This window comes from Camelus dromedarius, chromosome X, assembly GCF_036321535.1.
Source record: "Camelus dromedarius isolate mCamDro1 chromosome X, mCamDro1.pat, whole genome shotgun sequence".
Taxonomy (NCBI): Eukaryota; Metazoa; Chordata; class Mammalia; order Artiodactyla; family Camelidae; genus Camelus; species Camelus dromedarius.
The window spans coordinates 19,036,875-19,052,419 of record NC_087472.1 but is presented as its reverse complement, the minus strand read 5'-3'; the positions used below and the strand labels follow the sequence as shown (position 1 = coordinate 19,052,419).

The window sequence follows — 15,545 nt, the reverse complement described above, 5'->3', positions numbered from 1 at the left end:
TGGTGGTTGCCAGGAGTTGGTGGGAAGGAGGAATTAGGAGACACTGTTTAATGGGTATAGAGTTTCATTTTGGAAAGATTAAAAAGTTCTGGACATGGATGGTGATGATGGTTTCACAACAGTGTGAATGTACTTAATATCACTGAATGGTACACTTAAAAATGGTTCAAATGGAACATTTTAAATAATTTTTTAAAAATCGAGCAATCAATTTTATATTAGATCTTACAGCTTTGTTAGTAGTGAGAAATCTTTTGCAATGTATGAGGTAGCCCACCTTTCATCAAATGATACCAATGTGTCCTTTAAGATGAAGGATTTAGAGACAGTCTACTTTCTAAATGTAAACCCTGCCTGGCATGAACCAAACATAAACACACTGAGATCTCAGCACAGATTCAAGGATAAAATCCACTCTAGGGGAGAGTTCAGGAAATGGGACACAGAATATGTGTAAGTATAGAGACAGACCTAGAGATTTGAGGGCTGGCTGGTACCTAGCCCTAACTACTGGGGTCAAAATTGTTGACCTGTGTTACCAGTAGCTCCCATAATGGTTTACTACAAGTACACATCAATAGATAAGGTTCTGAGACCAAGCCAGGGAAGAAGAAAAGTTGAAAATGAGAGGGTAAAGTGGATTCAGTTGGTTGCAGTTAAACCCAGCTGCCAAAGTTGAAGCCTGGACAAAAAAGACCCAGAAACTGAAGAACAGAAAGAAGACAGTCAATACATAGGGCAAGGAAGGACAGAGAGACAGGCATCAGTGTAGTGTGACAACATCAGGGTGGTAGGAACAGTTGTCCTGAACCATCACTGAGTATAGGGACACAGCACTCCCAACGCTGTGCCACTGGTGACGCTTACTCAACCTCTCCCCCAAATTCTGAACCAGGTGAGGTGAGACATCGGTGCCCTTGGTTAAATTACCATCTCATTTAACACTGCATTTAATATACTGGCCGGTCAGCCAGGAACATGTTTCTGTTGTTCAAGTTGGATAACCAAAATAATCTTCACCCAAAGTTATAGAGAAGCATCTTTACCTTGAGAGCCTTGGCCCCAAGGGTAAGAGCAGTAGTTAATGAAAAAAATGAGTCAATGCATATAAACTTCAATAAATACAAATTGTAATTACAGTTGCACCTGTCCTATGCAATAGCTGAGTCCTGAAGAATTGTGGATAAATGTAACTACATTTCCTCACTGACCGAATTTCATAGCTCAGAATCATTTTATTTTTATCTCCATTTGATCCTAAATGGTTAAGGGCTCCTCAGACACTGGGTCTTGATTAAGAACATACCATATGATCCAGCAATCCCACTTCTGGGTATATATCCGGAGGGAACTCTAATTCGAAAAGATACATGCACCCCAATGTTCATAGCAGCACTATATACAATAGCCAAGACATGGAAGCAACCTAAATGTCCATCAACAAATGACTGGATAAAAAAGTTGTATATTTATACAGTGGAATAATACTCAGCCATAAAAAGGAATAAAATAATGCCATTTGCAGCAACACAGATGGATCTAGATATCGTCATTCTAAGTGAAGTAAGCCAGGAAGAGAAAGAAAAATACCAAATGACATCACTCATATGTGGAATTTTAAAAAAATAAAAGGACACTATGAACTCATCTATAAATCAGAAACATATTTGCAGACATAGTAAACAATCTTATGGTTACTGGGGAAAGGGGGTGGGAAAGGATAAATTTGAGAGTTTGAGATTTGCAAATGTTAGCCACTATATATAAAAATAGATTTTAAAAGTTTCTTCTGTATAGCACAGGGAACTATGTAAAATATTTTGTAATAACCTTTAATGAAAAAATATAAAAATGAATATATATATATGTATATGCATGACTCGGACATCGTGCTGTACACCAGAATTTGACACATTGTAATTCACTGTACTTCAATAAAAAAAAAAATGTGTGTAAAGCAAGTAGCCCGGTTCTAGGTGCTTTTCATGAATTATCTTATTCATTCATACATCACAACAAGCCTACAAGGTAGGTGCTGTTATAATCTCAGTTTTAAAGATGAAGGACTGAATGCGCAGAGAGGTTAAGTGGCCTAAAGTCACACAACCACTGAGTGGTGGACCCAGTGCCCAAATTCTCAGTCACTACCTGGCTTAATGGAGATTAAAAAGAAAAAATGATGAGGAAAAAGGAAGAGAAAGAGGAATCCATAATTAAGCTGATCCCTGTTTCATCCCATGAAGCTGAATACATCCCAGAAATAAGAGAAGGAGGTTCCATATTGGCAATGCCCCAGGCCACTTTGGAACTTGATTGTGACCATGTCAGCATCAGATGCCACAGATCCAAAGTCAAAAGTCCTTGGCAGTTCTTAAAGGTGTGTTCTCAGAGGGGATATGGAATCAGCAGGAACTACTAGCCTCGCTCAAGGTCAGAAGAGCAAGGGAATAAAGTCCGAATTCTTTGACAATGTTTCACTACCCATTCACTGCTCTATACTCCAAAGAAACAGGACTGCTTGCTGTGAAAGAGGATATTCAAGGTCAGAAGAACAGGAGACCCAGAAGCCAGAATACCAAGTAACTGTTAGTGAGAAAATCCACCAAAGGAGTCTTTAGGTAGAGGCTCTGAACGGCCCCCCACCAACGACAAGGACCTGCACTGTACTTGAATGCTTCGCCTGCTTGTTCTTTTTGCCTCGGCAACATAGACTCTTCACTGACTTGATTTCCATTGCTTGCCAAGTCCACCCAAATTCACTGCCCTAGGTAAGTAAAAAAAAGGAAAAAAACCTATCCAGTCAGTTCTGCTGTAATACTATTTATATATTTTAAAAAATTACTGCACCATGCAAAATTGAACAACAGAAACCACAGGGTTTAGAGGGGGAATGGGGATTAAAGGAACAATAAAAACATCAGTAAAACATTAAATGAGATAAGAAAGGCAGCACAGATTTACACACGTTAATGGTTAAGAAATACATAAATACTACAATAAATACAGCACTTTACCTTGAAAAGACCTAAAACTTGTTTGTGGGTGTGAGTGTAGCAGGTTTGGAGTTATTGTGACGTAGTAGGTAGTGTTATCTGAAATCAGATGGAAAGATGTGACACTCTAGGTGAATGGGTGTGGCTGATAGAGGGCTGAGGAGTGTGTTTTCCGTTTTACCGCCCAACTCAGTTCAGCTGGGTTGTGTTCTGCGTGCACCTAGTGTTTCTTGCTGATGGAATCATGCACAAGCAAACACGAAATTCATCTCATGTTCAAGTTGTTTCTTAATTTATCAGTTGAAACAAACTCGAGTTTTCAAAACCGGCATCAGAGCAGAACTGACTTACAGTGATTTAGCTCTTAAGAAGATGGAAGACAGAGGCAGAACAGGGTGTTATCAAGGACAATCCGGTTTCAGTTAAAAGTCCAGTCTACCTTCCCATGCGACTGTGAAGGCTGCACCTACAACTAAAGAAAGTATCCTTTTGTATTTTCTCCTTTGTTTCAAGATCCTAAAACAAAATTCTGTGGGGGCTGCAGGTCTTCACGCTCTAGTGTGAGGCCCTGGCCTGGACCTGCTGCCTCCCCCAGATACATAGGACGGGTAAGTAGGCGTCTCCGGAGGGTTATTTGACATTTAGGGAAACTTCATATCAACCGGTGCTTGATAATAAGCCTAACTGAACTAAACAGAGACAGAAACAGCCCTAAGTGTCCATTTTTAATTCTTTCCCTTGATTTTGTCCCTTAGTGTATGTGATTGCCTCCACCTGGAAGCGTCTCCTCGCCTTGTGGTGACTTTTAAAAATATGTCCACAAATTCTTTGCTACTTTCCCATTTTAAACTGTGAAGTTGACCTCCTCTCCCCTTGAGTATGGCCTGGACTTACAGACTCACTTCCAACAAGTAGAATTATAACAGAGGTGACGGTACCTCACTTCTGAGATTAGGTTATAAAAGATTATGGCTTCCATCTTGGTTTTCTTCTCCCAGCTGGGTCATCGGCTCTGAGGGATGCCTGTGCCTCACTGAGCGGTTCCCTAGGGAGAAGGCCACATGACAAGGAACAGCCCACAGAAAATGGAGGCGGGCTGACAATCATATGAGTGAGCTGGGAAGCAGATTCTCTGATCCCAGCTGGGCCTTGAGATGACTACACCTTTTTGAGAGTTTGATTGCAACCTCATGAGAGACTGAGCCAGATCCATTCAGTTAAGCCTCTCCCAGACCCTTGACTCTCAAACACTGTGTGAGGTAATAATGTTTACTGTTTTAAACTGCTGTGTTTGGGGGTAACACGCTAATAGCGGTTATCTATGTGTTAGCAATTAGATAACTAATACAACTCTTCTCTATGTGGTCTGCTTCCATTTGTTCTTAAAGCAGCAGCTAAGTGTAACCTAGTCCATGAAATCATCCTGACCACATTCTGCTAATGAGTCCATCCAGTGATTGTTTTTTTTTTCCTTTTTTTTTAAAACTTTTGGTTATTGTATATTTTTGGTTCTTAAACTTCATCTGGTGATTGTTTATATTTTTAAATTTTTTTTTGCTGAGGCTTTCTAGTTTTCCTTTTCTTTCAAGGATGTTGCCTTTACTTGGTAGTGTATTTTTCTAAATAATAGCTGCTTTAAAATCTTCTCAGCTAATTCCAACATGTCATCTAGGACGGCATCTGTTGACTATCTTTCCTCATGTGGATTGAGATTTTCCTGAGTCTTCCTATGCCTAATAATTTTGGATTGTATCCTGAATACTTTGGATATTGCCTCATGAGACCTTGGAATTTGCTTAAATCCTATGGAGAATATTGATATTGGCATGTTTGTTTTAGCAGGCAGTCAGTCTGTTTAGGTTTAGGCCTAAGTTCTGACCCACCTTCTGTGGGTTGTGGTTCCAAAGTCCATTCCATTTTCAAAGCCTTTAAAGAGCCATCCAAGTATGTTCCACGTGTCCACACTCAGTGAATAGTCTGGGGCTTGGGCTGTGATCTATCTGTTTAGTTTTCAAAGTCTTTGGTCTGCTAAATAGGGTCTAATCCATACATGTGAAAACAGAAGAAATTCAATACACGACATCAGGAAATGTGTAATTGTGAAGAGTATTGTAGCGGTTCGGAGGAGGTGCAGATCGGCGCGGGCAGACCCAGGGGACGAGGAAGGCCTTGCGATGAGTCTTGAACTGTGCATTAGAGTGGCGTCATTGGAGATCTTTTTAGAAAGATTAAGCAGCCCAAGCAAAGGTGTGAAGGTGGGGAAGAACAGACAGGCCTGACCAGACAAACGACTGTTTATTAGATGAGCCGTGGAAGGCTTAGTGCTGTATACTTACTGCTGCGTTCTGGCCATACTGTCAAATAATATTAAAATCTCAGGGCTGGGAGGGATCTTCACTTATTCAACTTTATCCAATGCCTAAGGCCTTTTGTGCAGCCAGTTCCCCCACCGTCTTCCCGATACACACACAGAGAGTCCACCCTCTTTTGGCCACATCGGTGCATTTAGAATCAGTGTTTCTCCGAGGACTTTTTTGAGAAACATCAGAAAAAAATTTTCTCTCCCTGTTAAGGTTGCTAGGACACCACATAGAGAGAGCCTGAATGCAGAATAAAGGAAGACAAAGATAAATAGGGCCAAAAAATGATGAGGTCACTGGAACCCTCTAATCAGCACCCCCGAAGTCACTTCCTTGCTTTATGATGCATCTACTTTTAAGCTTTTAGAATTGGGTTTCTGTCATATGCCACCAAGAGTCTTGAATAACATAAGCCTTCTCCACACTCTGCTCACCAACTGGTTAGGCAGCCAAATGGCTTGGAGTCCCCAGATTATAGGGCAGTCATTTCTTTCTGACGCACTCTATTACATCTTTAGACAGCCCTGACAGAGTGTCATTCCTTTTATTGAGTTAAAATTTGCCTTCATGTTACTTCGTCTTCTTGGTTCAAGTTCTTATCTCTGGAACCAAACAGAGCAAGGGTAATTTCTCCGGCACATTCATTTGAGGGCAGCTTTTATGACTTCCTTGAGATTGCTCGTATTCAGTTCCTCATGGCATAGCTGGCATGACTTCAAGTTCCCCTATCATCTTGGTCACACTGCTCTGAATTGGTTTCAGTTTGTAAAAGGTATTGCCCCGAGCCTAAGTGAAAAATTCTAGGAGTAGTTTAACCAATACACATTACAATGGAATTATAAATTCTCTCACATTCTGTTATCACAGTGGTTCTCAACTTAAGGTTTCCCTTTGGAATCGCCTGGGGAGCTTTAAACATACTGAGTCCTAGGCTCTGCCCCCAGAGATTCTTATTCAAATAATCTGGATTGAAGCCTGGGAAGCCAAAGGTGTGACCCATCATATTAATGTATCTTTAAAAATGCTAGCTTACATTTGAGCTCACTGTTTATTAAAACCCTTGAACATTTTTTACATGAGCTCTGCTAAGCCACACTTTGTATTTAGGGAAAACAGTGTCTTGGACATCCCCCCTAGTGTTTTATGCTTACATCCGTTACATTTCATTTTGCAGATTCAGACTATCTACCAAACCTGTCAAAACTTGCAGAATCCTAATTCTGGCTTCCCTTGTGTTTACCAGCCCTCTAGTAAATCTGATGAGCCTGTTTTTTTTTATAACTTCAACCAAGTCATTAATAAAAATGTTTAACAGGACAAGTTTGAGGGCAGAATTCTATAGCTGGTTTCTAGAAATCATCATATGAACACTGTCCAGACCTGTACCCATAGCTTTTGGGAATATTACTTCAACAGGATTGATATTAAGTTTGCCAGTCGGTGTTTTGTGCAATCAATCCATCATTATTTCCTTTCTAAAGACTAGAATTTCCTCTGGTCACTTAATGACTTCCTGAAAATGGGTAAAATTAAGAGTTCAACTTCTTCTTCAAGTTTTATAGTCTGCAGAAGTACCTAGAAATTAAAGTCTATGATCATATCAGATGTGTGACTTTCACTTCTAAGGTAGCTGTGGTCTATTGAGAATTGAGACACCAGAGTAACTAGCCTCTCCTTGCACTCCAACTTTCTGCTCCAAAATCGAGCACTAAAGACATTAGCAATCATCAAAACACCCCATCAGGAACCAAAGAAAGGCTCCTTTTCCCATCTTAGCTCAACGGTCTTTTCCTTCCTGGTTCATTGTATTTGCTATCATTGTGCTTCTCCAGTAGGGGTTGCCAAAGCGTATGTGTTGGTGAGGGGTGCGATTTCCATGTCATCAACTTTTACCTGGGGCTGTACCGTAACTTTGACTGTTTCGCTGTTTTAGCATTCTCTTTGAGCTGGGAGCAAAGAGAGAGGCCACATTACTATTTAGTAGAAGCTGCAATTGAAGTGTCTGGGCAGCAAGCAGAATACGGAGGAGCAGAACATTCTTTTGTTCTCACACAGCTGCTTGCTTTTTCCCTCTATATTTTATATGTTTAGATCTTGCCTGTGAAATGCTTTCATGTCTCGCTCCCTCCCTCCCTCTCTCGTGTTCTCTCTTTCCTTTTCTCCACCTTCTTTTTCTCAGATACATTTCTATATTAGGTTCTCAAGGCAGAGCAGGGTCTCTCAAGTTGATCTGAATTCATTATTTTTGTCAGTTTTATTCCAATTAGATGGCATTTCTTGAGCACGCAGGGAGAGGTTGCTGAGATGGGGAGAGGCACTCTCGTGAGCATGGCTGGCCCGAACATGATTGGTTGATAAGCAAAGTTCATCTTAGGTGCCACTGCCCTCAACAACTCCTTCCAGGCATCCTCTGCTTACACACAGCTGCTCCCCTACTTCCCTGAGTCTGGTCTTGCAGATTGAGGGCCAACCTGCTCAGTGTGCAGGGCTTGTACCTACTGTACTACTGCTTGCACAGCCCCTGGGGAGGAGGCCCTGGTGCAGGAGTATGAGCACTGGCCTGGGCAGCTCAGCCCTGTCACTGATGCGCTGTGTGTCTCGGTCAAGTCATTCAACTTTTCTGAGCCTATTATTTCCGTTGTGCATTGGGATAACAACAACATTACTAACAGTAAGAATGCTGACCCCATGAGACTGTTCTGAGGATTGAAGGGATATAAGGGAATTCCATAAGCTTTGATCAATGACCTAAGAAGAGTGGGCTACTGAGTCTCAAAGCCCTCATTTGAGCTATGCATATATAAAATATTTTCAATTGTAATAATGACAGCTAAAATGTATGAGGGTATCTGCCAGCCATTGTTCTAGGCACTACATGCACACACACACACACACACACACACACACATCATGAGTGTCCATGTATACCCACAGAAGTAAAAACCAGGGGTCTTCCGGAAACCATGCCACCTGCCTGTGCTATGTTAACTCACACAACAGAGACACTGTAGTACACAAGAAGGAGCATGAAGTAGGCCATCAGGAGCCCTGAACTATAGCACCTGCTAAGCCATGAATTCACTCTGCAACATCAGGCAAGTCACCCTGCCCTGACCAGTGGCGAACTAGGCAATGCCTACAAACCCTTCCTCTTACACAGAGACTAAGAATATAAAGGGACACAGCACTAATGGCAATGCAGGAAGAATCCCTGTTTCTGTGCCTCACTGGGCACACGGATGGGGAAGAATTGGTTCCCATGCCAATTACCAGGCTTGGTCCAGCCTTTCTGTTCAGCCAGTACAGTACACTGGTGTCTCTCCTGATGAGGATGAAGAGGATGAGGAAGATGAGTACCAGCTCCCTGGTGACCTGTGGAAACCTACTGCCTTCAAAGGAATAGCAAGCAATGCCCCAGCTGTGACTACAACAGGATTCCTGTTGCTGGTTTTACCCAGATTCAAAGCCATCTCAATCCTCATTCCATTAAACACTCTATAAAATGTCTCAAATACCAACCTCCAACCCCAGAACCCAAGTGGTCGAGGCCCCATCACCGACAGCTGAGGCAACTTCGACTTCTGCCCACCCACTGATGCAAAAGGCTAACAAGAGAAGGTTACACCTCACTGTAACCCTAAGATTGCCTATCTTTCTCTAAGGAGGCTCCAAAACATAGATATTTTCCAAGTGGCCACCCAGGTGATGTGAAAAGAAAGGCCATCTACTCAAATTGCTCTCTTCCACAACCTAATGCCTTCATGCATGAAATTCCACTGTACATCGTTATTTTGAGGGCAGTATCCTGTTAATATGTGGGAAAGGTAATACATTAGATCATTAACACATTAACCTATAGTTTGCTTCATCAGGTAAGTTTGACAGACAAAAGGTCCCAAAGGCAATGGGACACAGGACAAGGAATGTTGACAGTAATGATGGTGAAGACCGTAAGGAGATATACAGAGCTGGAGGACACGCCTTGAATTGCAAGCCTGGCCTGAGAAACATGAGGATATGTGGAGTATGTGCGAAAGGGGGAGGGGCATACTAGAGGAAATCTGTGCTTTTCTAATTGCAAATACCTAAAATCTCATTTTTTCCTTATCAGTCTCAGGCCTGGTAAATAGAACGATAGGGATCCTTGCCAGTTTTCACAGATAAAGCAAGGCCAAGAAACATGACTCTGCCCAAGGTCACTGACTTTATCAGAAGTGCAACTGGGAGCAGTGGGTGGTAACACAAATCCAAGTCACTCTCCTCTGAACCTGTTTCACCATATTCCAAATAAGGAGACTGGACTAACCAACCCCAAGACCCCCCTCTAGCTCTAACTTCCTATTACTAAATTCTCAAGAACCTGCTGATGTCTTGTAAGAGCAAGCAGAAGACGTTTGGGCTCCAGTGATACTTCCACTTTGAGACAGGTAAATTTTTCTAGTCAATATATATTGAATGCAAATAACAAGTTTCTACTGTATAGCACAGGGAACTATATTCAATACCTTGTAGTAACATATAATGAAAAAGAATATGAAAAGGAATATATGTATGTATATGTATGACTGAAACATTATGCTGTACACCAGAAATTGATACTACATTGTGAACTGACTATATATATATATATATATAGAGAGAGAGAGAGAGAGAGAGAGGATGCTTAATAAGTGCCAAGCACTCTGTCAGGCACTACACAAGGCCCTTCATATGTATCATCTCATTTAATCTTCCCCAAACCCTATGAGAGAAACACGATTATTAATCCCATAAGGAAACTGAGACTCAGAGAGGTTAAATAAAATTTCCAAGATCACACAGTTGATAAATGATGGAGTCAGAATTCAAATCAAGGGCTGTCTGATTGTATGTCTTGGCTCTAACCACTGTTTCTCAAAATGATGGTAGAGCGCATATTATCAAACTCCCAGAATGGCCAAAAAGGCACAAAAGGTAAACAGTGGCTGTGTGATGTCATGGAAAACACATGCTTTGGATTCAGACACATGTGGGTATAACCTCTGCCTCTGTTCATTTCCTTCCTCTAAGTCTAGGTTTCCTGATCTGTCAAATAGGGACGAAAGGGCCAATGTCAGAACTAAATCAGAGTCAGCACCTGACACATGGTAAATAATAACCCAGAGTTTTCTTCCACTGTAAAGTCCTACCGATTAAGCTTATACACCAAAGAATAAATGCAATCATAATTCTACTCTTTTCCAGGCTCCACACGCTGTGTGGTTCTAAAAGACCACCAAGAATGATGTAGAACTGCCTTGTTTTTGCAAAACAACACTGGGGCCCATGAATCTGATAGAAATCAGCTAACTAGACATATTTTTCTTATTGAAGTATAGTTGATTTACAGTGTTTTGTTAGTTTCTGGTGTACAGCGTAGTGATTCAGTTATACCTATATATATATTCCTTTTCATATTCTTTTTCATTATAGTCTATTACAGACTATTGAATATAGTTCCCTCTGTAGACATTTTTCTTTAGTCTCTAGTCCACAAGCTCTGCATTTGAGCAAGTAGTGAGGAGAACGCTAAGAAGCCAAAAGCAATGTCAAGCCAAGGGCAGCCTGCCACTGCTTCAGCTCCTCAAAGCTGACTTGCTTTGACACCTGCCTCTCTGTTGTCAAGGTAATAGGATTCTTCGAGTCCTAAGCAGATGGTGTATGTTGTTAGGATCCTCCTACCCATGTGGTAGAAGAAGAGTGCAGAGGAAAGTGTGAGATTGCTGAGCCCAGGCTGTATCAAAAGCCAGAGATAGTGACATGGAGTGGCCTTGACCCATCTCCCTGATGACTCCCTCTCCTAAGGACTATAAAGAAGAGAATACTGCTGGTGACTGCTACTAGCTACTAGCTTGCTGAATATACTCAGAGTAAATAACAAGAATCATAAGATTCCTTTAACCTTGACAGAGCTCCTGAAGTTCACAACAATGCTGTGAGGGAGGCTGGGCAGAGATGATCACCCCACCTCATATTTGAGGAAACTGAGGCTTAAAGATGATATGTAGCTTACCCCTCGTCCTGCAAACATGAAAGGATAGAAATAGTATCCAACGCCAAGTATGTCTAGATTCTACTCTAAAGTTTACCATGTGGGAAAAAAACAGAGTCATGAGGAGTGCCCCAGCACACGACCGTGTGATCTCCGGCTTCCTGTCAGCAGAATCCATGCCAAGAAACCGATAGACACTGATGCTGCATTTGCAAAGGGGACCAAGAATGACAAACTTAGTTGAAGGAAGTAGGAACTTTGATGCCTCATGCAACAAGTTCTCACCGTGCTCTGAAGCCTCAAATAAAACTAGTAGAATTTAGCAGAACTAGCAGAACTGGAGATAAAAAGGAAGAAAATCCCATTTCTCAGTAAGAACTACCTTTCAGCAGAACAGTCCTGGAAACAGAATAAGCAGTGAAGAGAGTAGAGACTTAAAAGGTCTCCCTAGGCTTTAGAATTTAAAACAAAAACATATGTTCACTTAAATTTCATGTGAAAACATAGGAAGTCTTCAACCCAATATTTACATGGTTAATAATCAGTCTACAGTTGCAATAATGTTGCATAGCAAACCACCCCTAAACTAAAAAACCTGAAACCACAATCATTTTATCTTTACTCACATGTCACTCACCTAGGTTAGGCTTATGTGGGCTTAGCACCAAGCTGTGGGTTGGGTCCAGGTATGCGCCATATGCCTCTCATCGTCCTTGGAGTAGCTGGGTCCCTGGGACGTGTTCTTCTCATGGTAATGGCAGAAGGGTGAGAGGATAAGCCCAACCACAAGGCACATTCCAAGCCTCTGCTTTTGTCATGTCTGCTTAGTCAGATGGCCAAGCCCAAAGTCAAGGTGTAGGAGAACACATTCCAACCACCACTCAGCCCAAGCAAATCACATGGCCAAGTTCAACGTTAATGGGGTAGGGAAATATACTCCTCTGACAGAGACTGGGGAGGAAGGTCAAGTGAGTGAATAGTAAATATACCACAGTCAGTAGAATTTGCAGGTGTGGGGCAGAATTTATTTAACTTAAGAAGGCAGCAGTATATGGTGTTGAAAAGCTTAGCCTATGACATTAGGCATACTTGAGTTGAAATCCCACTTTTCCACTTAGCGTACTGGCCTTTTGCATTTCAATCACCAGCTTTTATGTGTCAACTGGAGAATAGGGAGAGAAGAGGTAGTTGAAATTAGCAGAATGTTTGTTGTACTTAAGGCATCACCCCAATAAAATCTTAAAATTGCTGTAACCAAGAAGAAACATTTTTATGTACTCAAGAGTTCCAGTTAATTAAGTTTTAACTTTTTTATTTTGCTTTGATTTCAAAAAGAAAATGAATCATTTCCTGCAACAAACCAAAATTACTCTAAAGAATGGAATTGAAATTTGGCCCCAAGTAAGTTGGAGTAAGTAAGACTTTTCTCTTGAAATTAACCACAAAACCCAGGCAGACTGAATGGAGCATTTATTTGAAAGGTAAATAGCAGCAGGGATAGCAAGGAAAAACACCAGAATTTGAGGCATCACCAATCCAGCAGTGAGTTTACCATTTTATCCTCTCCTAGATCCCCTGGCCAGAAATCAAGGCAGACAGAAACCCAAAAGTAAGCACTGTGGTACAGACAGAGAAAGCCCCCAAAGAAGCTCTTTAATTCTGGCTGGAGGTACAGGAAAGGAAACTACTAATGTTCATAAAGTGGAGTAAAACCCTAGTTTTTTTTTTTTTCCTTCTCTGTCATTTCCATAGTACCAGCCTCTACGTGATCATGCAGCTATAGCAATGGCAGTGGCAGCAGAACTTGGCTCAGCAGTTTATGGGAGCCAAAACTTTGAAGAAGGCAACTTGTCTCTCCATTCAGCTGAGGTGTAGATCTAAGAGAGCAGGGCTAAGTTCATTATTTTTTTATATTCTCTCTGTCCTATTGCTGCTTGGCCCTGACATTAGTACAATTATGAAAGCAGGCGGTTTCTGGTTAAAAGACCAAAAAGGAGAGTCTCGGGGAACCAGGAAATACTGGGGGAGATTGAAGAGGGAGGAGCTCATGAATGCAACCCTATAAAGTTGTTTATGAACTCCTAGCCTCACTCCCAAACTATGCATATGTGGTTCTGGTCTGAATTAGCATGCCAATGATTTCAAGAACTGAACTAAAAGATAGACCACTACCCAGGTCCCAGTCTGGCCACTGGGTGGCACACATGCAGTCAGATTCAAATAGCACTGCAAATGTTTTAAAAACTAAACTGACATAGGAATCTCAGCCCACAGAAAGACTGTTGATACCTGTGGTCTGAACTGAACCAGATGGAGTACCTGATTAAAAACAAAAATATCAACATCTCAATAAGATTTAAAGACCCAGAGTCTCATAATGTAATATTCAAATTGTCCATGACAAAGTCCAAAATTACTAGGCGTACGAAAAACAACAAAAATCTCCACTCACCTAGGAAGACAAACAAGAGGTCAGTCATGAGATGACACAGATGTTGGAATTATCTGAAAAGACTTTAAAGCAGCTATTTAAAAATGCTCAAATGAGCAATTATTAATGCTTTTGAAGCAAATAGTAAAATACAAAAGTATTTGTAAAGAAATAAAAGATATATAAAAGAACCAAGTGGAAATGTTAGAATTATAAAATATAATAATAAATTTAAAATTCACTAGATAGACTCATTAGCAGAATGGAGAGGGCAGAGGAAAGAATCTGTGAATTTGAAGATAAATCAACAGAAATTACTCATTCTGAAATGTAGAGACCAAAAAAAAAAGTTTTAAAAAAGTGAACAGAGCCTCAGAGACTTGTGGTACAATAAAAAAAAAAAAAGGTTTAACAATAGTGTCCTCAGAGTCTAGAAGAAGAAAGAGTCAAGTGCTGAAAAAATATTTGATGAAATAATGACTGAAAACGTCTCAAGTTTAGCCAAAAATTAAAAATACAAATACAAATTCAAGAAGCTGAGGAAACCTCAAATTGGATAAACCCAATGAAATATATGCCAGTATATATTATAGTCAAAGATCTGGAAAATAAAGAAAACAATCCTGAAAACAACCAGAAAGAAATGATGCATTATCTATGGGGGCAATGTTACAAAAGATTGTATATTTCTCATTAGAAATCATGGAAGAGAGAAGGAAGCAGCATGGCATTTTTAAAGAATTGTCATCCTGTAATTCTGTATCTGGTGGAAATATTCTTCAGGATTGCAAGTAAAATAAAAACACTCTCAAACAAAAGAAACTAAATTCATAAACAGCTGACCTGCTCTTAATTGCTAAAGGAATTTCTTCAGATACAAGGAAAATAATACTGGGAGGAAATTTGGAACCTTAGTTATAAAGGAAGAACAAAAACAGTAAATATCTCGGTAAGTATAGTAGAAAGGAGCAGAAGAAATATTTGAAGTAATAATGGCTGATAGTTTGCCAAAGTTAATGATAGATCCCACATCACAGATCCAAGAAGCTCAGAAATATCAAGTCAGAAAAATACCATAAAATCTACAACACAGCATATCATATTCAAACTGAAGAAAACCAAAGACAAGGGGAAAATCTTGAAGGAAATCAGAGGGGAAAACTTACCTTACATGCAGATGAATGAGGATGAGAATTACATTGGACTTTTGAGAAACCATGCAAGCAAGAATAGAGTGGAGTGAAATATTTAAAATGTTGAAAGAAAAAAGAGCTCACTTAGAATTTTATACTTAGCAAATTTATCCTTCAAAAGACTCTCAGACAAAAACTGAGGGAACTTGTTGCTAGTAAACCTGCCTTGTAAGAAATGTTAAAGAAGTTATTCAGAGAGAAGGAAAGTGATATTGGTCAGAAACTGAGGTCTACATGAAAAAGAAACAGTATCAGAGAAGGAATACAAGAAGGTAAAACAGAACATATTATTTTTATTACTCTTGATTGATCTAATACAGATAATTCTTCAAAGTAATAGTAACAACATTATATTGGGAGATTGTAGCATATGAATAAGTGAAATAAATGACAACACTATTTTAAGGGACAGGAGGAAGTAATTGGGAATACTCTGTTAAGAAGTACATGTACTACCTGTGAAATGGCATAATGCTATTTGAAACTGGACTTAGATTATTTGTAAGTGCATATTGAAAACTCTAGTAAAATTTTTAAAGAAGCATAATTGATATGCTA

General features: G+C 40.2%; 1 long non-coding RNA gene across 1 annotated transcript in view; it reads left to right on the top strand.

The window, feature by feature from the left end:
• The first annotated feature begins 2,504 nt into the window (after positions 1-2,504).
• LOC135320220 (uncharacterized) overlaps positions 2,505-15,545 on the top strand; it is a 47,831-nt gene continuing 34,790 nt past the window's right edge. Inside the window, exon 1 of the long non-coding RNA XR_010379469.1 lies at positions 2,505-2,768. This is a non-coding gene — a long non-coding RNA (uncharacterized LOC135320220). The remainder of the gene's footprint in view (positions 2,769-15,545) is intronic.